Source organism: Poecile atricapillus, chromosome 1, assembly GCF_030490865.1.
Source record: "Poecile atricapillus isolate bPoeAtr1 chromosome 1, bPoeAtr1.hap1, whole genome shotgun sequence".
NCBI lineage: Eukaryota > Metazoa > Chordata > Aves > Passeriformes > Paridae > Poecile > Poecile atricapillus.
This window is the reverse complement of record NC_081249.1, coordinates 97,984,128-98,008,999: the sequence shown is the minus strand read 5'-3', so window position 1 is coordinate 98,008,999 and position 24,872 is coordinate 97,984,128.

Sequence of the window (24,872 nt, the reverse complement as noted above, 5' to 3'; positions counted from 1 at the left end):
AAAGATATCTGCAAAGAGCTTAAAGTAGCTGCCGAGTCAAAGACCACTAGAGAAAAAAATAAATTGTACAGGAAAGAAGGTGTCAGAATAGTCTTAAGGGGATGGAGGGTTCCTTCATGCCTAAACCAATTGCAACAGGATTGATCAGACACTTATTCCAAGATAGCAGGATGGCCTGAGCTGGCCTCAGCCTGCTCTGTCTGTCCTGCTCATAGTGATGAGCATGCTTTTTAGCCCTCTGGCCTGCACCCTGTTCAGAGATTTTAAGCTGGGGACAGATTGATACTGTGATTATTTTTTCCTTATAATTCCAACCAGAAAACCTCTCTGCCAGTCCCCAGGAGCAGCAATATTAATGAACTTGGATGGAGCTCTGTCTATCCAGTCTAAGAACTGGGATGTGAAAGGCTCCTCTCCACCATAAATCTGACCCTCTTAGACTTCAGGTTGAATAAGAAGTAGCTCTCCTTTTCCAGTGCTGAGGTAAGATAGTATCCATAACCCCTTCCACATCAGGGGCAGACAGCTCCTCATCTCAGGACAGAAGGAATAACAGCCTCTTGCTCCTGGCATTGACTGGGTAATTTTGCAGAATGAGAACCGGGTTCATGTCACCAACCCCAGTTTTTCACCAGTGCCACGCATTCCTCTCTCTGTCTATGTCCTGGCACAGCCTGTAGAACAAGACTTGCCTCTTCCAAATACTTGTGTGAGTTTTCAACTCCCTCTGGTTCACAGATGTGTGTAACTACTGAGGGTGAAGGTTTGTGTTCTATCTGGATCTCAGACCTAGGCAGAAGTGAGGAACAAAAAGGCATGTTTATGTAAGAAATAACCTGGGGAAAAAAATGTCAGCTCAATAGCACTTGGAAAACAACAAGGTATATAAAATAACTTGACAATTCAGGTGTCTGTTTCCTCTAAATAAATCTGTATTTGCCATGAAGATATACCTCATGCTAAGCCAACAAATTGATGAAAACATAAATCTAGCAGGGCTTAAGTTAGACAGGGGCACCGAAGATCACTATCCATTTTAGCATTCATAGCAAATGCACAGAAGAGGCTGATTTTGAATATTGAGGCTTCATTCAACAGATTCACTTTGAATGGATTATCAGTAGTTGTATAAGCACATGTAAGTGCCTGGAGTTCAAATATTAGACAATAGCTGTATTGTGTAGTGTAGTTGCATTATTTTATTGGAGTTTTCCTCTAGCATTTAATTAGGCTTAGAATTACTGAATGATCTTTTCTACCTAACACTCCTTTGGATGCAAAAGGATGCTTCAGAAAATCTGACAATTTATGTGGTACTCAAAATATCAAAGATCAAGGACTTATATCAAGTGATTAAATACTGCAGATGAGAAAGTTAAATATTAAATTCTCCCCGACTCAATTGCTCATGACTTCCCTCAGCTGGTATAACTCTTCAAATAAGCTGCATTTTTTTCTTCAGCACCAGCACCATTGTTTTATATCCAATATTGAACTACTTAACATAATATACAGTCCTTGAGCTTTGATACTTGTTCTGAGAAGTACCAATAGAAGTGCTAGTGAGTTTGATGAGGCGAGATGTGTTGCAGGCAGTTCCTAAGAAGCATTGTTTGTCAGAGACATTTTGGTGTACAGGGGTATAAGCCAGACAACAGAAATGTAACCACTTGCAAAGCACATTGCTCTACCTATCGCTTTAAAGTACCTTTTTAATTTTTTCTGCCAGCTGTAAAAATGTTGTGCTGTGTGGTATTACTTTCCCTCCTCCAAGATCTTGGATAGATTACAAAGTTTTTATTTGTTCTAGGCAGCAATTACTCTCTGTCACTGTTTAATTCTGAATGGAAACAGGAAATGTGTAAAATGTTTGTCTCAATTTTTCCTTAGTGTAGAAGATCCCAAGCAAAAACCCAGCTCCTGCTGTGGACACTACACATTACAGGGATAGGTATAACATTTTTGGGCACTAGAAGTGGGCTGGAATTCCACGTGGCTGAGGTGTGTGGGCTGTGGGCACTCACTGACCTCAGCTGTCTATGATCCTATCCCTCTGTACAGGTGGCTGGAGGTGGAGCCAGGGGATTAAGGATGGATAAGGAAGTGAACAGATTGGGTTTTCTGTTCGATTTTTATTAAAGTGGCATCACAGCATTTCCTTTGCATGTAGAGATAGAGTGTAGCTGGGCAGCCTCCTGGGACCGGAATGGAGGTTACAAGGCAGCTGGAGAAGGGCTGGAGAAGGGCATGCAGTGACAGAACAAGGGGTATGGCTTCAAATGGAAAGACAGTAGGTTTAGATTAGATATTAGGAAGAAATTCTTTTCTGTGAGAGTGGTGAGACACTGGAAAAGGTTGCCCAGAAAGGTTGTGGCTATGCCAGCCTTGGAAGTGTTCAAGACCGAGCCGGAGTGTTCTATGAACAACCTGGTCTAGTTGCAGGTGTTCCTGCCCATGGCAGGGGGTTGGAACTAGACAATCTTTAATTATCTCTTTCAATCCAAACCATTCTGCGGTTCAACAGCAACATCGCACTGTGTCGGATGAGGGCTTAGCTCTTTTCCCTCTCAGGAATGCCCCCAGAAGGGACTCCCTGAAACCTGCGCTTCTGAGTAACCCTGCAGCAAACGCGTCCTGGCGTTCGGGGCGGGCTCTGAGCCCCGGCAGCCGCCCCGTGTGCCGGGCCGTGGGTCCCGCTCCGCACGGGAGCCGCGCTGCGATCCCCGCCGCGCCCGCCAGGTGGCAGCGTCCGCCCGCGGGACAGCGCCGGGCGGGCACGGGGCCGGAGCGGCGGCATCGGCCGGAGCGGCGGCATCGGCCCGAGCGGCACCATCGGCCCGAGAGGCACCATCGGCCGGAGCGGCACCATCGGCCGGAGCGGCACCATCGGCCCGAGAGGCACCATCGGCCGGAGCGGCACCATCGGCCGGAGCGGCACCATCGGCCGGAGCGGCACCATCGGCCGGAGCGGCACCATCGGCCCGAGAGGCACCATCGGCCCGAGCGGCATCATCGGCCCGAGCGGCTCCTGCTGCCGCTGCCCGGCCTGCCGCCAGCACACGGGCACCTACTGCCGCCCAGAATATAGCTCTAGTGTTTCAACCAAAGCGGCTGGTGCTATGTCAGGATCGCGACCATTTTAAGCCTCTTGATTCCCATTCCCACGAGCAGCAACCAGAGGAGGAGGCAGGACAGGAAAGGGGTTTGAGAAGTGCTTCTTTAGTATCTTACCCCCTTACTCCATTTTCTCTCCGAAATTTCTGGAAGTGCCTTCTCGCCTCAAACATTTTTATGTATTTATTTATTCATTCATTCATTACCGTTTTTAAATTCCAGAGTATTTTTAAAGATACAAAGTTTTCTGTTGAGAACTAGTCCTTAGTAGAATGAATGATAGGGAGTCAGGAAAATCATTACAAAACAAGGAGGGAAACCTGACGCTTTTCTTTTCCTTACCTGCTTCTGCTCATTTAATCCTGTTAGAGCAGAGCTGAGAGACCCCCTTTGGTAGAGCATGCCAGCATGCTGTCAGGGGCCCACAGCTGTGGGGAACAGACAAATTTTACCTCAAAACTGTCTTCTAAATGAAGATTTGTGGCAACAAAGCAACACTCAGATAATGAGTCTTTAATTTCAAAGGAAAATTCTGGGGCAAGTAAAAGCAAACCACAAAAGTGAGTGTGAACCAGCCAGCAGAACAGCATTCGAGGCAGTGCAAGGCAAAGCATGAAAAAAGTGGCCACGTTATGGTGGAAAAGCCAAGAACAGCCTGAGACAGCAAAAGGACTTTCAGGGCAGTGCAGGAGCTGGAGGCAAAGTGTTCCAGCAGATTCACAGGAGAGGGTTGAGGCTCATAGCATGACCACATGGCACTAAAACGTGAGAGACACTTAAGGCATACATTGGGTATGTGACTTGAAAGCATTAGCAGCAGAACTGTAGCATGTGTACGTGCTTTTAATATAAGGCTTATTTACTAGATATTGAATAGTGTCTCAGTTAAAACTGTTTCCTGGGTAGTGCAAACCTCTGACTGCCTCACATGCAAAAAATGCTGCAAAGTGATCCACCATTTTAGTTCTGGTAGTGCATCCACTGTGTACCAAGGAGATAATTTTGGTTTAATTGCAGTTTTGTACCCAGAAGAAATGAATTAACAAGTTTGATTATTTGTACTTGATAAAATTTTAAACTGTGCGTGTTAATTCCCAGGATTTAATTCTATTAGTATAATGTAACCCTCTTTTTTTTTTTTTTAATTTTACTTTCCATAGCTTCTTATCTTTCAATGTAATTTACTTAATAAAGCTTATAAGTTCAGCAGTAATATCAACTTTGTCTTCAGCTAAATAAGAAGGAATCCAGTATAACTATGGTAAATTTGACATGATTCATTTTTAGCCTGCTTTTGCTGTTTCTTTTTTGTCTTTTGAAAATAAAGACCCTGTAGTAGAATAAGTTTAATTTTGTTTTCCAATACCTCACATACTACAGCTTGCCCTGCAACCTTTAAGTGCTGGGCAAGGCCACTTTAACCTTTGAACAGAAGTAGATGATTTTTAGTCCCCTGGGATTTCCTAGCCTACCACAAATAGGTCTTCAGGTGGCTGTGGATGGTGTCTTGGACATGGGCTCCCATCTGGGTTCCTCAGGGTGCACTGGCTGAGGTTCCCAGTGGGTACACACTGCCAAGTCCACAGTTTTTTCATAACCTTGCCACTCAGGAGAATTCAAAAAATGTGAAGTAAATACCAGTGAATGCAACAGTACTGTACTTACATCTCGATAACAATAATTTGAAGCATATTCTGAGTGCTGGCAGGAAAGATGAAAGCAAACTTCATTTAGGTGTGTGAAAGAGCTGCAAGTGTTGATTGCTGGCACAAATAATACAGTCCTATATAAATGTTTGATCCTGCAAGCTTTATAATGCTGTGAACAAATCTTTCCTGATGAATGATGACTCAGAACAGAGCTTTTCACTTGACATTTGATAATTCATTTCAACTGCAGCAGAAAATAATTGTTCTATTCAAGCATACCAGGATGTACTTACTCTGTCCCTAATGAGCACATTAGAGCAGGCAACTCATCCCTGTCTGATTTTAGCACAGGCCACAAACTTTATGGCTGACTCATTATTCAGTCAACTCTCAGTCCTAAAGAATAAAACTCCAGTGAGTTGTAATGGTCTTAAAAGTGTATTTTCCCTTTTCATAAGTCACTCAGATATTCACTGATTTGTTTGAAGGTCTGTGAATCTTTGGGAATACTACTGGTGAGCCTCATGTACTCTCTGTATTTTACCTGAAAAGCTTAAAAATGGAGCAATATGATTCTGATTATGAAACAGACTGACTAAAGAAAAAACAGTTTATATTTTGTCTACAGTCAGAATGTGTCTTAAATAAATAGTTCAAATGTAGGCAGAGTTTTCAAAAAAAGTGGATGACTCAGAAAAACATGTCCTACCAGCACTTGGTATGCTGGTGTTGCCTATGAGACTGCAGGGACCATTTCGCATTGCTTTTAGGGAAGCCTGAGTCATCAACAATGTCAAAAGACATGTATCATTTGGGTAAGAAACTGCTCTGCTGCATTGGTGACCCTTATCTCACTCAGGGAATGTAAGAGATGCTTGCTTTCCAGAGTGTCCTTCTTGGGTTTGCTTCCACTAAGAAAGACAGAGCTGGACCTTTGGGTTACCCAGCTGGTTTGGGGCAGGAAGGAGCAGGTCAGCCTTTGGCAAAACTGTCAGGTTTCAGAAAATTAGTTTTTTCAGAAAATGGTTTCTAAATCCTACAAAATAGCAGCAGAAAAATTGGTAGGTGTATCATACAGTGTGGAAAATTTGTGTATTTAATTCTCACTGGGGCACTCTGGCTGTCTTCAGGGAAGGTGAATGAACGCACTGAAACGTCTCTATAGTAATGAAAGAAAACTCATTGTGCCACTGGAGATTGAAGCTGCATGGCCCCGTGGGTAATAAATTGCTACTATTCAGGCTCATGAGCGCATCAAGCTGATGCAGAGCACTCTAATGACCATTATAACTGACTGCAGTGAAAAAGACTGTTATTTAAGTACATTTCAAAATGTACTGTAAATTGGGCAAAGGTACAGCTGCACTTATGCACTGAGACAGCCTCTGGTTTTATTCGGTCTGACAGACTGTGCTCTTTGAATTTAGGTTTCATCTGTGTGAGCTGAATGCTCTTAGTATTTATGGCCCCTGTTAGTAAGTGAAGCAGCAAACCCAGGGAGAAGGGGTCCTGTTCACAGGAGTTCCACTGGAAAATGCAGGTTTGGGTGAAGGCAGGGGAGGGGAGAGGCCAGCCACAATTCACATCATAATGCTACCCTTCACTAAAAACACCTACTTCTACCTTGCACCAAATGTGACCCCTCTGAAGACAGTGTTTCTGAGTGAACCTAAGCAGGGTCTTTGAGACCAAGAGACAGAACTTCACAGACCTTTACACAGCCACAGGGAACCTAAAAATATTTTTTATTTATTAAAAAAATAAACTTTTCTTTATATGACCTTCTGGACCACACAGTCCAGACTCCCCTCCACACTGTGCCTGTGTCAGGTTTTTTTGATTGGTATTGACTTCTACCCCACTTCATAAGTTACTTGGTTTACAGAACATGAAATTTCTTTACTGTGCCATATGGACAGTGAAATTTGTGGCATACTGTCAGTGAGTATCATGCAGCCTTTAATTGGGATTTCCAGCTTGAGGTATATCAATATATACTTATGCTTTTTATGGCTGGGTCCTTCATAGTCAACTTTGCTTTTTGTCTTTTTGGCTCTTTTGGGTCTAGTTGGGTCTTTTTTTAGAGGGTAAGAAGTGGTATGTGATGTATTCTTTCTTTTTAATCTGAAGAGTTCTTGTGAATACTGTGGAGTCACGCAGTATGGCCACTTAAATTGGTTTATCAACTGGCAGGTAAACTGTGATCAAGGAACTGAGGCAAGAAACTTGGAGTAAGCAAGCTGCCAACAACATTTGGGCAGCCAACACTGCAAAAAATCATCTGTGTGAGCCTCATGTTCAGCACATGGGGTCAGACCTGCGCTTCCCAGGAACCAGCTGATCCCACAACAGTGTAGTAAATAAAGGTGGACATCTTAGCTAATGAATTAGCCATGGAGAAAATAAAGCACACAAATTACAGTCAACTGCTTATAATTGTGACCTTCCTAGAGAATGACTGAGTCAAGATTAAAGAGTTATTGCATGGGTGTTTGCTGACACAATTTGGTTGCTGAATAAATTTCCAGTAATTGGTGGCAATCATTCCAGTCTTTGTCAGGCAAAATGGAGACTGTTCTTTAAATGAAGCCCATGAAAGCTAGTGGAAAGACAAATGTCCAAAAGACAGAGCAGTTTTCAAAGGAGGGGACTCTATGGTCTGCACGAAGCTTGTGGTGAGGACATCATCCAGACCCTGAGCATCACTGAATAACTCTAAAGAGAAAGGAATAAACTAAAAGGTTTTTCTCCCAATTGCTTCCGAGTTTCCAAAGATTATTGAGAAGTTGCACAGAAATAGCTCATTAATTCTCAACCTCTTGTGTTTTCTTTTTCATATCTGTTAATAACAAGATTATTTAAGTCACCGGTCAGATGATTAAAGTTAATTGGCATTTATTAATAGGTCAATGTCTTTATTCATTTTGAAGCTGGTATAAACAATTCTAAAAAAAAAATAATTTCTTTTTTTCAAATGCCATGAATCTTTCTTAGCTATTTACTTCCCTTGGTATAATGTCTGCACCATTTCTGATTCTAGGAGAAATCCAAGGAAGCAGCTGACATGATGCTGGACATACAGTGTGAAAAAGGGGATCTGAACAGGCATTTTTCTTACTAAGTTAACATTCTGCTGCATTTCTTTTATTCTTTGTCTATTTTTGACCATTTCTGCAAAAGCATGAGAGCTGAATACCTTGAACCAGCTGAGAGCATTTGTGTTTAGACATGAAGTAAAGATCAGAAGTTTTGATGTGTAACAGCTGTAGAGGAAATAGGTGCTAAATGCTGTCAGCTTGCCCAGATTAGGCTCCTTCAGGTAGGCAGCTAGCCGGAAATAGTAGCAAATCTGTATGAGACAGGTGTTCAGTGTTTGCACTGAACCAAAAATGTCTTTTGTCTTTATTCATTTCCAGTTTACAGAAGCAAAAATCCCCCTCCCAAAATCCCATAAAAACCAAAACAACAACAACAATAGAGATTGCCTCCATAACCATGTAATAAAAGCTCAGTCAGTTGAAGCCTTTTCCTTTATCTATTTGGAATGTGTGGTACATGTGTTTCCCACCTGGCCCAGTGGTCACTGATTCTTCTCAAGACATTTTATTGGTCCATTGCCTTAAAATGCCCAATGTTCCTATGCCCTCCACTTTTGCTGGGCTAAAATAAATTTGTACCATGTTTTGACACTATGTTTGAACACCTACCATCTAGTGACTATGCTGATGGGGTGGGAACATGGTTAGGCAAAAAGAAAATCACAAGAGAAGGATTAAATATAGTTAAAATTATTGTTAATATTCTGTGGCATTAAGATTTCAGAGCTGTGAGGAGTCTATGTCAGTGGATATTGTTTTATAAGTTGTGTTGTTTTAATTCACTTTGTGACCTGATTCTGAAGGAAATTTCTTAATTAACGTTCTACATATTTGACAATAAAGTTCAAAGGAATCAAGAAGTACTTAAAGTATAGAATTAAAAATAACTCCATTTCTGAGATATCTGATACTGGTTAAATATACATCTTCTATCTACATTTAATTAAATTTCTTTTTAAAAATATCCCCTGGTTTGAAGAATTAGGTCAGTTACTACAAATACCTTGGCTCATTTAAACAGTTCTGAATATTTCCATTATAAAAACTGACTTCTACAATATTTGTAAGTTTACCTATTTTTGGTTTTCAGGGAAATAAAAAATTCCTTATGCTTCTAAAACAGTGATAATAAAGTAGAACACCCTATTTGTGGTGTCAAGTCAGCCAGAAACTTGCAGTTGCTTGTAACAGTGAGGCAGAAAGGTGGTGATTGACTTCAGTGTGATCTCCATCAGGCTGTTGTGCATCCCTTTCTGTGAAAACAGTTTCCTGTGACTCTCAGGAGCATGAAGGACTGTGAATTTAAATAGACCAAAATTAGTAGTGCTTTTTTAAAAAGAAAGGACTCAGCCTTTGAATTACACAGTCAAATAATTCTGCTGAAACCAATGAGACTCTCTCAGGGTTTTAGCTTGCCGCAGCTGAAAATTGGATCTGAGTCTGCAGGATTAGAGACTCAGGCATCATGAGCACTGAGTGAAAGCTAGAGCTGTAAGTGTGCAAATCATACACCAAATGGCACTTTGGGCATTTCTCCTTGATGCTCCACATTGGAAGCGTACACCTCCCTCCTCGATTATGAGGAGAACAGGGCTACCACAACTTGAGTTAAAGATCTAAACACACTTAATGCCAACAGTGTTAATAAGCTTCCACTTCTTGTGCAACCCTCTAGTCTTTTCCATATTTGTCCTAGGACAAGGAAGGCATGCAGCTGGAAGAAGCATATCTTTCTGAAAAGGCACAGGAACTGAGTGGGTCCCAAGCTGGGAGTCGTGACACAATGATGCCCCCATCCACAGTGATGCTCCCATCCACAGCTGCAGCCATCTGGACTGCCTGTGAAAGAGGGCAGACATGCAGAAGCAGTTGGCACAAGACTGACTTCCAGGCCAGGGTTCTGAGCATAGGATATAAATACAGCTGCAATTGACTTCAAATGCTGGTGGGTTGAAAGGTGCAGAAGGTTAAGGCAACAGTCAGGCAGGGGTCATTCAGTCCAGGCAGGACCACATGCTGTTGGATCAAAACAAGTAAGTTACACACTGAAACCACTTGTACAAACACAGACAGCAAGGCATCAGTGAAGACCACAAAAATCTGAAAAATAAAACACTGGTTAGCAACCACTAGACATGAAAGTAAGACACAGTTTAGGATGAGGTAGCATATTCCTGAAATTGTCACTGTTCATGTTTTGACAGCATTACAAAGGAAATAATTTTCTCAGTTTTGAAATATGCATTCAAACGTCTGTTCCATTAAACACACATCACTATGTTGCCACCTGTTCCAGTCATGCTTGATAATGAATGGTATGCAGAGATAATACACCTGCCTGGCCTTGTAAATGTTCTGCAGGGAAAAATCAAAATTAGGTAATGTAAGTCAAATTTGGATGGATAGTCCTGTTACAGTCAGTGTTAAATCCAGTGCCCTTAATTACTTTGTTGCCTGAATTGGAAACCCTTCAAATAATGAGGGGCAAAAATAAAGCTTCTTGACGGTTAAGAGCCAAGGAATAGAATTTTGTTGCAAGGCCAATCAGTTACCCACAGATGACAGCAAATCCCCATGCAGATCAATCAGAGAGATAGAAAATGGAAGCAAGTGTTGGCACACACACTATTCAAAGATATTAAAGCTAATGTTGACATGGCTAAAGATAAAGCAAGCAGAGCTGCCATTGAGATCCCACTGAAATCAGTACAAATCTTCCATTCACACTGCAGAAATGTGATGTAGCTATTAAAAAAAATAGGAAAGAAAATATATCAATTAAGGACAAGAAAGGGGTTAACTTTAAGCATATACTAATGCCTTTGACATATCTGCTAAAGTACTTTAAACACCAGTTTATTTGCTGTTTGAAAACTGGGACTCTTATAATAGCTTGCAAAAACTTTTGTCAGAGGGAACCTCACTCCTGCATCCATGCAGAGCAGATGCAGGCTTATGGTGTGCTTTAAACCTCAGGGTAGAAATTTCTGCCTAGGAAGTTTTCCTGCATAAATATGTAAGACATTGAAGCTGTGGGTGTCTCTGCTAGAATGACTGTGAAGTGCTGTAAATCAGCAGGAGATGAGAGGATAATATGCACATCTCATGCACTCATTTCTGCCTGTTGGACTCTTACATGGTGTTGACTTGCAAAGAATCACTGCCAAATGAGTCTGCTCCAAACAGGCTCTTGGACTGTTGTCCCACCATGGCATTTCATTACCCATCACATTTAAGGAGGGATGAGTTGACTTCAAGGACTCACTGCAGTTTATCAAGCTAGCATATGGCTTTTCTAGGTGGGAGCTGTGTGAAACTCAGGAACACTTCTTCCTTCTCTGATTTTTTTTTTTCTTTAGAGGAACAAGGGTTTACAGTCCTGCAGCCAGCAAATCAGTTGCTCACTTGTAGATTTCCAATGAACTTGCAATTGCAAAGACTACCTGTCTGTCACAAACTAGGTACACACTACATGGCAGGCAGCTCAAATACTTTATATGTCACATTTTTAAACATATGTACATATATATATATATACACACATATATATATACATATATGTATATATACACATATATATTTGCCATGCAAGTGAATCAAGACTGGAAAGAAAGTCAGGTTTTATAACTGGTTAATATTCCTTTTGCAAATTTTTCCCCTGAGAAAGCTGTCACTGAACTGCAAGAGGCCAAGTTCACTTTCTAGATATTTCAGCTAGGAGCCTCACTGATCTGACCAGAAACTGGATATGAGCCATGTCACTGAAATCCAGCTACTGCTGCAACTCTGTCTGAATGCAAGATCACTAGTTTTGGATTCAATAATCTACTGCTCACCAGTTGGGATGTTAAACATAGTGTTGCAGATAATTACACAGGGAGGTTCTCATACTATATATGGAGCTAATTTAGGCTCCCAAGTCACTTAGAGAGCCTGCAAAGAAACACTGATTCCCTCAAAGGAGAAGTCAAAGCTTCAAAATTAAATATCTATGAGAATTTAAAATAACTGATATGAACGTAGCAACTGTCCTCCATGGTTTGTAATTCCTCTTGTGCTTTAACTGATCACTTCTCACAACCTCCTTGTATAAAGCTGTTGTGTGATCTTGCAGAAGGCTGACAGATCTCTCTTGAACCCCACAGTACAGTACCATACAGTACAGAAGGCTGCTTGTGCCTGGTGCCCCAATGGTCATCCTTTGGTAGCAGGGGAACTCTCCCAATTGAAAATATGGTACTGTCTTTATATAAAACGCCCTTGACAGCAAATTCTTGAATTTTCCCGTAATTCTGAGATGCCCTACACATTATTAGTATGCTTTCTTATCCCAGGCTCTGCTTTGTGAGACTCCTATACACAATGTGTGTATCATGCGTCACTCACTCACAATATTATCCTATGAGCTTACCCTGAAGCAAGACCTGACACATATGATGAATTAAAAAACATTCAGCAGTTAATCCCTGCATTGTACTCAGTTCTTGAAGGGCCTGATCACAGATGTCAACAACAGAATGTTCAGTTAAGTGTGGTGTGGTGAGACAGGCTTTCTGCTTTATCAAAAAATCATCATAAATACATGTAATGTGTAGAATCATAGAAAAGAGAGCTGGAAAGGACCTTAAAATGTCTCACAGAGCAGGCCAGATAGCCTGATGGATACCTCTCTAACCTCCTTTTTAAAAGCCCCACAGATGGACCTTCCCCAAGTTGGCTATTCTCTGTGTTTACTGCCCTTAACTGAGTCAATGTGCTACCTAATTATGTGCCAGAATCTTTTTTTGCCACAGATAAAGCCTGCTGGTTTCTGTCTTATTCATCATGGATGCAGAAAACGCAAGCCTCCCTTCTTTGCAGCAGCCTTTTCTGTATTTGAAAACCATTATGTCTCTGCTTCATTTTCTCTTCCATAGATTGCACAGTACCAATTAGTTCAATCTTTTCTTGTAGGTCGTGTTTTCTAGTTCTCTGATCATTTTCTAGTTCTCTGATCATTCTCACACTGCATAATAAGAGCTTTGTGAAAGAAGAAAAGGAATCAGAATTACTTTACTTATTATTACTTCAACTAATTATTCAATCACAAGGCATTTTATTTGGGGTATTGTTAGTCTAACTTTACCTTTGATGCTTAATAACGTGTACACAGATATATCCTTATGGATTTTGCTTCTTTTTCTTCATATGGATTATGTTGGCTCTCAGTTCTCGTGAGTTGCATGTCAGGAAATAAAAGAAGTCTACAAGCCAAACAGACATGCTCTTTCGGCTAAGGAATATAGACATCCTCTCTTGATATGTGGTAGGTAATGCTTCCCTGATAAAACCAGATGCTTGTCTGAAATTGTGTATCTGCTACCAATGTTCACCACAGAGGGGCAAACAGCTTCAGTCTGGCTGTCCTTCCTCATCCTGCTGGGCACAGCCCCAGCTTCAGAAGCTTCAGAAGCTGCGGCTTCTGCAGCTTCTCTTGCAAATACCTGACAGCCTGGTTACCCCTCTGGTTCCTGCTTGTTCCCACAGACCCATGGCTGACCATGGACTTAGTGACTGCAGCATAATGTGTGGGTGGGCTAAATTCAGATTACACAGCTGTCCTTAGTGCCAGCCTTCCTTGCCTAACAAAGCTGCAATCCAAATAGGCTTCCGCTGGACAGGGGTTGAAGGAAGGAGTTTCCATGAACTGCTGATGATATGCAGGTCCATGTTGTCCATGCTGAACACCATTTCTGCAGTGCTACTGTGTGTACTGTTTCTGACCTAGCAGAAGTTTGCTTTCAACGGAGGAGTAAGTGACAGTCTTAATACAGTTTGTCAAATCAAAATACAAGGGTGGTCTCAGGGGGCTGTTAACAGAAAGAAGCTTCAGTTCTTGACTCTTCCAGTTGAGTCTGAAAAGCTACTGAAGTCCCATATAATACTGAAATAATGTTATTATGATATATGATCCATATGTGAAGGCTTAGCACAATGCTTCCATTCCAAATGGATATGTTTTTGGGAAAATACTGTCTGCAATAAAGGCAAGAAGAAACTTTGAATCATGTCTGCCAAAGCCAACAGACCTGAGTAAAGGAAATCATGATTCTCATTTGCCTGAGTGCTATATAGCAGGATATCTGATAATCAAAGAGTTAATCCAATTGCAAAATAAAAAACTTTTCATGCTACCTGTTCCCTTAGGAGGTGCTTTCTTCCTTTTCTCTCAAATTCTGTAAGAAAGAAAGAAACAGAAGATAAAAGCTGCTAGAAAGCTGTGCAATTTAGGGGAGAAAGGAGAGGAACAAAACCAGAGGGGAAGAGAGGTGGAACAAAAGAAACACACTCAGAGAAAGGAGAGCAAAGAATACCCAATAAAAAGGAGAGAAAGGCTGGCATCAAAAGGGGTTTTCAGCCTCAGAAAGCAGCCAGCAGCCAGGCACTGCAGGTGATATCACCAACAAATCCAGTCTGTAGAGAGAGGTACTCTTGCAGGACATGCTACTGGTGTAGGGGTTAGGAGAGAAAGCGTGATTTTTCCATGACTGAACTTCAGAGGGATTCTTTGAGCATGAAGATTCAAACTGTTTTCCAGTTGCTGAATGAAGCTCCATGATCTGTTTCATGTTTTGTGTTTCTCTTTTTCGATTGACCTGTTATTTGTGGGCTCCTGCTTCAATGAACTATTATAATTAAAAAAGATTGAGCTTTTAATTAAAGGTATAATGAATTTGGATTTTACAGAGAAAAATGTTCCATGTGGAAAGTCGATACTTTTATATAAGAATATAATAAGGCCTCTTCTGGAACACCCTTTTGAGGGAGACACAACTAAAAAAATGGGATATGATAAGAATTTTGTGGACTGCTCTAGTTTGCTTTTCCCCCCATAAAATAAATTATGCATTAACATCTTTGATTTCCCTGGGTCATCTAATTCCTAGTATCCCCCAAAGGATGCTGAGCATCCTAATGCACCCAAAATTGATGTCACATATGTGAATCACTGTCACCAGAATCAATTATTGATGATCTGTCACACATGTGCTTTCTTTTGTTACTTTTGGCCTTGCCCCTGCACAGGCAGTGTTCCGACCACGTCCCCTTTGGAAGGAGAGTGCCTTTGGCATGCACTGGCAGGAGCTTGGGGACCCACAGGAGGGGAGCAGGGCAGCAGGGGCAGCACACAGCATGCCCAGTGCCTCCCTCCAGCCCTTACCAGGTTCCACCCCACTACATCTGCTCTCCAGTACAGATCTGTCTGTGAGAAAAACCACAGACCAAACATGGTCTGTGAAGGAGGAGATTTCATATTCCCAGAGCCATTCATCCCTATGAATGTTCCCCATTTCCAAGCTCACTTCTTCAGAGCTGTTCACAGTCACTCTTTGAGCTGCAGAAAGAATAAAACCAGCTGAGAAGGCCTGGTTGGATGGGGGGCTGAACAACCTGGCCTAGTGGAAGTGTCCCTGCCCATTGCGGGGGTGTTGGAACTGAATGGTCTTTAAGGTCCCTTCCAACCCAAACCATTCTATGACTGTATGACTTTCTAGTGGAAAGTATTTCTAGTATTTTGTTGCTTGTGACATTTTTTTCAACAGGACAGTTGCTACCCTTCAGCATTTAGTTTCTCCTTTATTAGAACTAATCTCAGTTATAAAATGAGCCGCACTCTCCCTCACAGCTTTCCTTCCACAGCAGAGCTGGTGCTAAAACTTGGGGTGGTGCTGTGCACGATTTCACAGTTAGATCTATGAACATTGAAAGTGGGTAGAGAAACAATGCAATTTCTTGAGCCTGGTCCCATATCCCTGCCAGTGGCTATTTTATGAAAAGGGAAGAAATTAATTTACTTAGGAATCACCACTTCTCTTTCAGATTTGACTGTTTGAAAGTCAGGGAGGGTGGAATGGCAAAGCAAAAAGACATACACAAACTGGGTAGTTTTTGTAAGAAGCCAAGATAGAAAATGTACTTAAAGTATTTTTGGATACTGCACTGACTTTGAACTCTTTCACTTCATTAATTCTATGATTTTATCACCACACTTTCTAATTAAAAAAATTCTCTTCCCCCTTCCTGTGAAAAAATTCCTGTCCCTCCCTCTCCCACCCCTCACCAATCTCCCCCTTTCTTTCGACTCTCATAATCCTTGGCATGATAATGGCTAAGGAAACAGTTTCAGACAAAAGTCTGGTATTTTAATTTTGATAACCTTGCTGAGCAGCAAGGTTTGTGTGGGATGGAGATTAATGAAAGCCAGGCACAATGCGCCCTTGTCACTAGGTAGAGTAAGAAGCAGATAACCCTCAGGGAAGTAAGTGGTTCAGAAGGGGAGTAAGTAATAACACATTTTAATTTTTCATGCATCCCTACCCACTCTTTAATGGAAGGAGAACCCAAAGAGCAAGCAAAGAGAAAATGGAAAGGAAACAGCAGCCTTACCTTTGGATGGCTGAGAGGAGAAGAGGCCTGAGGGGCCCCTGCCAGCAGCAATAATCGGGCCTGACCCAGGGCCTGCTGTAGCAAGTGAATGTTTTTTTCTGCACATTTTTATCATGTATCCTAAGGAGCCACGTAAGCTTCACAGTTCCATAATCCCCAAATCCAGGTGGTGCCCACTGTTGCCAGTAGCAGAGGCAGAGAAGGAAGGAGAGATGACACTGGGACCGAGCCCTGGGCAGCCCTGGCTGTGACGCACCATGTGCCAGGGCCCAGGAGCTGCCCAGCCAGGGCTGCAGCTCCCCGGCCAAGATGAACAGCTCACCCGCCTGCCAGGAGGAGATTCCCTGCTCCCTAGGGCCATTCTCTGCTTCCATGTCCTATTCAGCTGGCAGGGTGTCCTGGGGTGACTTTATGATACTGGTATCCCCAATCGTCTGGTTTATGTTATATATTAAGTTCTGCACCTTTAAGACTGGCTCTGAGAGCAAAGGGGGTGAAGAAGAAGCCGCAGTTTGTGTTAAAGAAAAACATCACTCCCACACATCTTGCTCCTGGACTGTGGTGTCTGCAGCACGGACAGACAGCGGGACAGAGCTTCTCTCTGGCTTTTAGTTAGTTTTAGCTAGCAGAGGCAGAGGAGTTCCCTGGACCTTTGGTTTTTTTTCCCTTTTCCTTGGATCTGTTCAAGCCTGCTCTGGACTGAACACCCAGCCAAACCCCGGGAGCTCAGGCCTGTGGCCCACCGGGGCCTGGGCCTCGGCACTTTCCAGCGTCAGAGGGACTGATAAGAACCTGAGCGAGCCGAGCTACACCACATGAAAAGGACTTTTTTCTTCCTAGATTTTCCATCCCATCAAACAGCGAGAAGTTTTATTATTTAATATTATTCAATTTCTGTTAAATAAACAGGTTTTTCCGCTTCTCTCCAAGGAATTTTTTTTCCTTTCCTGGACCAGTTGGGGGGGTGTCGTGGTTTTAAACCAGTAATTAACAAAAAGGGGAAAAAAGGAATTATTTATTTTTTGCTGTGAGATATGGATTAAAATAAGAGCAACTCAGGCATAAAACTTAAAAGGAATAAAGAAGAGTTTATTGACAAACTACAAGAATAAGAACACTAGAATAAACTTTTAGAAAAACTTTTTCATTTTTCACTGCTCACTATTCTTTTGTTTACATGACAACAGAGACAAAAACTGTATAATTTTGATGGTTTAAACAGTTCTAATTCTTTCTATAGTCCTTTCCTCAGTTTCTGTAGAGAAACAGAAGTTCCTTTCTGTTAATTTATGGAGTTTGTCACAAGAAAACTATTTTTGTTATAGTTTCTTGTTTCTCTGATATCAGCTGCTCAGAGCTACTGTTATTAAAGTCCACCCCTCCCATTCTACATCACTCTGAAATGTGTTATGGGTCATGAGTTTGAAGATAGCATTTTTAAGGATAAGTTAGTCAAAGGTAAAAAAGTATTCTTCATCTGCTTCTGTGAGCTTCACTAAGAAACAGTTTTTCTCATTGCCTCTCAAGGCTTCAAATTTTTCAGCACTTCACTATACCACAATTACTTCACTTATTACTTAAATTTACACTTTGAACACCTTATTCCTCTCCATATTCTATTATGAATTAAAGGGGTTTTTCTCAAGACTTCATTGTCTATTTCCATAGTTTTAACAGAAAGATATTTCAGCTTAATTAAAGCATCTCCTTAATTCTCTACCTTTCTTGAAGTCTCTTTTCTTTCTTGCCACTAGTAGTTTATAAAGTCTCTTTTCATGTTGATTCCTTTCCTTTTCTTTCTCTGAATAAAAAGATTAATCCGCAAGTCTCATCTGGATAAGAAAGAGTTAAAATCTTGCTCAAGCTTTTGTAGATGGTTCGGTGATTTCTGCTGAACAGGAGCTAGAGCCGTCTGCGTTGGAAAGTTCTTCATAGCTGCTTTTAGAGAGCGTGGTCTCTGTCTTTGCTTGCTGCAGGCTCAGAGTTTCTTTCCTCTTTTACTCAGCAGTTTTCTAGTGAATGTAGTTACAGCAAAACTTCCAGCTGAACCAGAGATCGGGCCGAGCCCGGCCCAGCCCGACCTAGCTCGGGGCAAGCCTCATCTCCCGGCCGGGAGACGAGAGACGCGGCGGGCCCGGCTCGGCCCCGGCCCGGCCCCCGCCCGGCCACATGGCTTGGGCAGGGAACCGGAGGCCAGCCGGAGCTCCGCCACGCTTCACCGTCAGGAAACAAAGAAGCACTACAGACTTCTGGGTGTACACTTTAAGGTGGGGTTCACGAGTTGATTTTACTTTTCAATGGCTAAAACTGCTGTCAATTCTCAGCAATGACCGATAATTGGTCAAGAGAAAAGACTCCCAGGAGACCCCAGCAACTTTAACTTTCTTAAAGGTAAAGGAACTTTATGACATTCCACCCCTTCAACTTGTGAACCCTCACCTAAAAAATTATCAATTATATTTAATATACAACTTAACACAATAAATTGACAGAAAAGAAGAAACAGAACATTCACTATTTTCCACCCCTAGACTTTTATTATCACTGCTATATATAAACTTAAGACAATTATGTTTTGCTCTTAATTAACCTTTTATCTCACAGTAACACTATTAATGTAGTGGTCTAGATTTGCTAATTTTGATTGCCCGCATTCTCCACCAAGAAATGTCGTGGTTTTAAACCAGTAATTAACAAAAAGGGGAAAAAAGGAATTATTTATTTTTTGCTGTGAGATATGGATTAAAATAAGAGCAACTCAGGCATAAAACTTAAAAGGAATAAAGAAGAGTTTATTGACAAACTACAAGAATAAGAACACTAGAATAAACTTTTAGAAAAACCTTTTCATTTTTCACTGCTCACTATTCTTTTGTTTACATGACAACAGAGACAAAAACTGTATAATTTTGATGGTTTAAACAGTTCTAATTCCTTCTATAGTCCTTTCCTCAGTTTCTGTAGAGAAACAGAAGTTCCTTTCTGTTAATTTATGGAGTTTGTCACAAGAAAACTATTTTTGTTATAGTTTCTTGTTTCTCTGATATCAGCTGCTCAGAGCTACTGTTATTAAAGCCCACCCCTCCCATTCCACATCACTCTGAAATGTGTTATGGGTCATGAGTTTGAAGATAGCATTTTTAAGGATAAGTTAGTCAAAGGTAAAAAAGTATTCTTCATCTGCTTCTGTGAGCTTCACTAAGAAACAGTTTTTCTCATTGCCTCTCAAGGCTTCAAATTTTTCAGCACTTCACTATACCACAATTACTTCACTTATTACTTAAATTTACACTTTGAACACCTTATTCCTCTCCATATTCTATTATGAATTAAAGGGGTTTTTCTCAAGACTTCATTGTCTATTTCCATAGTTTTAACAGAAAGATATTTCAGCTTAATTAAAGCATCTCCTTAATTCTCTACCTTTCTTGAAGTCTCTTTTCTTTCTTGCCACTAGTAGTTTATAAAGTCTCTTTTCATGTTGATTCCTTTCCTTTTCTCTCTCTGAATAAAAAGATTAATCCGCAAGTCTCATCTGGATAAGAAAGAGTTAAAATCTTGCCCAAGCTTTTGTAGATGGTTCGGTGATTTCTGCTGAACAGGAGCTAGAGCCGTCTGCGTTGGAAAGTTCTTCATAGCTGCTTTTAGAGAGCGTGGTCTCTGTCTTTGCTTGCTGCAGGCTCAGAGTTTCTTTCCTCTTTTACTCAGCAGTTTTCTAGTGAATGTAGTTACAGCAAAACTTCCAGCTGAACCAGAGATCGGGCCGAGCCCGGCCCAGCCCGACCTAGCTCGGGGCAAGCCTCATCTCCCGGCCGGGAGACGAGAGACGCGGCGGGCCCGGCTCGGCCCCGGCCCGGCCCCTGCCCGGCCACATGGCTTGGGCAGGGAACCGGAGGCCAGCCGGAGCTCCGCCACGCTTCACCGTCAGGAAACAAAGAAGCACTACAGACTTCTGGGTGTACACTTTAAGGTGGGGTTCACGAGTTGATTTTACTTTTCAATGGCTAAAACTGCTGTCAATTCTCAGCAATGACCGATAATTGGTCAAGAGAAAAGACTCCCAGGAGACCCCAGCAACTTTAACTTTCTTAAAGGTAAAAGAACTTTATGACAGGGGGGAGGGGTCATTTCCCTGGGGAAACCCCCATTTAGAGTTTTCCTCCCAAACTTGCCCTAAACTAGGACACAAGGATTGCCTCAAACCCAGAAAGCTGCTGAGGAACCTACTCATTTTCCTCTCAGCCCCCGGGCTCATCAGGAAGCACCAAACCCATGTCACAAGAGCTCGTTCAGCAAGAAGCCCCTCCTGAAGACTTGCACAGCATTTCCTGATGCATGGAGGCAGCTACCTGCTGCTCTTTACTGCTGCATTTCCCAGTAAGACATTTGCCAGGGAGTCCATCCGTGGCAAGGCACATCCCAGGTATGTTTCCACAAGTAGGGCAGGGCAGGAGAAATGTAGGAAGGGCTACTCCTGCTCGATGAGGATGGAAGCTGAGCCATGTGTGTCCTCAGGACAGCTGCATACACAGCTGGCTGGCCTGCCTTTCCCTCCCTCACAGACTTTCTGCATCTCACAGGTGGCCACTACCAAGAGATGGTGTAAATGTGGCCAGAAAAATGAAGATTTAGCTACTTCCTGGTGTTTTAACCACAAAGTTAAGCCTCTCTCTTAAACTTTGCCCCTGATCCTATACTGTAATGGGACTTAAATAAACCTACAGTACATTTGATGCTTGGATTATTTTTGAATATAGCTGTTGGCCTTTGCTAATCTCACAGAACCTCACTCAAGTTGTATTAGAATGAGTAATTACTGATGTAATCATGGATAAATAGCTCACTTCTTGACTTTTTGTCTCATTAAATAAGCTTCTAAAAATCATTTCTGAAGCGTTTCTTGAATGATGACAATGCTCTGTCATTTCTGAATGAGTCTGTAACTCAGGAGAGCTGCTAGAATGAGGAGGACAGGGGAAAGGCTGCCTGGAAGCATGGAGGAGACAGGGTGAATGTTTGAAAACATGAAAGTGCAGTACATAACAAAAATGATAAACTGAAATAAAAAAAGAGAAGGATGAATTCGTATGGGACAGCTTGAAGCTGTTACCCATCATGATGCCTCCCTGTCGCTGTTTGCATGAGGAAGCTACAAGAAGTGAAAGCAGAAATGAAAACAGCATGGCCAGACTGCAATTCCCCATTCAGTTCAGTGCAGCTGGTGGATATGGGCTTCTGAGAGGAAAGACAGCATTTAGATAGTGACAGGGACCACCCTGACATACAGCACTGAATACGAGCAAGAATTATTGAGTAGGTCAGACAATTTGGGGATCAGCCTGTTTCTGTTAATTATGACTTCAAGTATGAGCCTTTCAGTTTTCATAAGGTCCAGAGAGATGCTCACTTGTCAGCCCTGTCACTTTTATGTTTGTTGTTGTTCTCCTACAGCCCAGACCTGTGCAACCAACTCCATATGAATTTGGTGGCAGTAACCTCAGGGCTCTCCCCTTCCTGGCTGGGTGGCAGGTTTGTCCTTGAGTCCCAGCTCCTTGCCTGCAGTCTCACTCTGGCTGCACCTCTGACAGGTTTTGACATCTTGTGTTGTGTTTTTTCACTTTTAACTGTAGCCATGCATTGACCCCTCTTTTAACCTGTCTGCTTGCTGCTTTGCTGACCTTGTGCGTTCAGTTTGCTAAAACTGTGGCTGGGTTTGAGCAGTAACAGCCTAAGCAGAAAGCTCAAGAAGCTGCCTGTTTCCACCCACACACATAAATAGTCATAACAGACAAAAAATTATTCTACTCATTTCAGATTGTAATAAACAAAAGCAACACCTATACCACCGATCCACATTACATTTATCGTGTTTTCCTCAAGCTTTTTTCAGCATCAGAGTTTCAGGGGCAGAGCAGATACTTGCTGGTAAGACTGCATCTCATTTTGGAAATTTTACCATTTTCTGGATCCCCCTCAGACACTCTGAAACTCTCCCTTATATCCAAAATATTGCATACTGTCAAAGAATTCATCTCGCAGCAGCAGATAGCTTTCTGACAACATGTTTTTGATTAAAGCTGCTTCCCTGTTCATTTGCAACCCTTTGGTTGTACTCAGGCTTGTGGATTCATCTGTTTTGTAGCAACACAGGGGTTTGTGAAAGATCTTGTGCATAGGTATCTAAATTGTCTGCTGTAGCTACTGGCTACCACGATAAGCACTGCAGAATGCAACAAATCTCATCCTAACTGTAGTAAATGTAGTCCCTGGTCCTCCTTTTAAAGCCTGTTTCCAGCTTTACTTTTCTCAGAAATCTCTTCCTGATTTGCAGCTTAAGTTTTCTCATAGGGTGGGTGTTGGTTTTTACCAGCTTTATCCATTCCTTTTCACAGTTTTTCTGCCTCCCTTGAGCTCAGTTACTAGGTTGATCGACAGAGGGCAATAGTATTTCACTCCAGCTTCCAGTCCTCTTTCCTGCTTCTCTTTCCCCTCCCCTTTGAGTGTCTGCATCTATCATCTGCTTCTCCTACTTCCAAACTTTCACCTTTGACCAGTGAAGGAGGGTGCCTCCAGTAGTCATGGGGGGCATAAGAATATGTGTTTTTCTGCAGTGCCTGGCACAGTGCTCAGCCAAAGGGCTTCTCTGTGCCCAGGGCAGCGGTGGCGCTGAATGTTCACATAGACTCCAAAAGAAATTCCACAAATCACAGTCTGAGGGTTGTTAAAAAACAATGCACCCATTTTTTCTACTGAAGTAGAAACTTGCAGGAAGGGCAGACAGTAACCTCCTGGGCCAGTCCTGGTTCTCAGCATTCCTGCTGCCAAGGAATCTGTCTGCCTGTATGCCAGGCAGGTGCTGAGGATGCTGCTGGTAGTGATTCCAAAACCTGTGAGCATAGATTCACTCTCCAAGGACTGCAGTGAGCTGATGGCCAGCAGGCTTAGATTCAATCCATCCACGCAAGCATCCAGTGGAAAGTACACAGGGCTCCCCAAACAGGAAAGGATTGAAAAGAACTCTCTCTCTCTCTCTAATGTTTAACTCCTAGTGGAAGCTGCTGCTTCCATTCAAATTTCAGTCAAATATCTACACTTGTCTGGAAACAGTTTGTCATATGAAAATACCTCTCTTCCTTCTGGGTGGAATGCAGGAAGTATTTGCTTATATGTACAACTGTCTCCCTGGAATGGGAAAAATCAGTAGTGAGTATAACCATCATTGTATGTTCTAGCCAAAAACCAGTACTACCCCTATAGGAAAATGTGTTAGGGATTGTACAGTGCAAGTACTTTTTTGAGCTAGACTGCAGCTTTAAGCCCTGGACTCAGAAAATGTTCTGTTCATGTTACAGCCTGTGAATTGCCTGACTGAAATCGCTCAGGGCTGTTTGTGCTTCAGGACACTGATCACGCAGGAAAGGCTTTGAGGGGCTGGGGGCTCACACATATAACCAGCAATGTGCTGTATGTATGCTCCCTCAAGGGCAGGCAGGGGAGCAAGTAATAACTCTGCCTCTGCAATAAGGATCTGTTTCTCAAAGGATGCACCTCTGTGGTCTTCTGGCTGACAGATTTTCTCTGCTCAGACTCCAGGAGAGCTGAAGGGCAGCTACTTCTTAGCATCTGGTGCATGATTAGCATGGTATTCACTGAAATGAATATAGGCAACCATGCAGCCATTTTATACCTTTAGCCTGGACTTTTTCTCCTAAGAGCAGGAGAGAGGCCATAGGAGGTCAGACTAGAGCTTCATTCATCTAGCCCAGCATCCTGGCTCTGCTCTTACCTATTGGACAATTCACAGAGAATGTGTGTAAGGGAAAGGGCCAGTACAAAATGACTCACATCTGACAATGAACATCAGACAATGTTCAGGCACTCTCTGGTAAGGCAGTTATGTCCAAACTGTCATATTTAATAATAACTGAATGTGACAGAACAAGTCTAAATATTTTTAACATATGTATACCACTGAGTTCAGCATCCTGTGGCAGTAAGTTGTACAGTTTTCCTCAGAGTCACAAATCATTCTTTCACTGCTATCCTCTTATTACAGAAAGCTAACAATATCTTACTGTATCTTCTCTGAGGCCTACTGTGCTACCTTGCAGGAGACCAGAGGTAAGATTTTGTCTGTTTTCCATTTTACAAACCAGTTGCCTCTGTGGCTACTATCTATCTTTCCTTGCACCTGCCCTTCACTGCAACATTGCCAGATTCATGCATGTGATTGAATATTCCCATATTCTTTCTTCCCTTTCTGAGGTGATGATGTCTGCAGGCCCTTGGGAGGAACCCACCCACCACATTTGTGGCAGCATCCATGGAAAATCAGCAGGCAGAGATGGTTTGCAGTTTTCTTTTATGGCTATCACTGTTCAGATGGAGTTTCCCTGCAAGTCTTGTTGAGCTTGATTAGACTGGAGTAGAAGAGACCAACTTCCCCAGCAATCTGAAAACAACAAGGCACGGAAAAGAGCCCTCAGCTCTGCCCAGCTATTTAAGGAGCATTGAAAGACCAGTCGATTGGCCACCTAATATTTCTGAGGCTTTTTCTTGCATTTTTTGGACAGAATTCACAGTT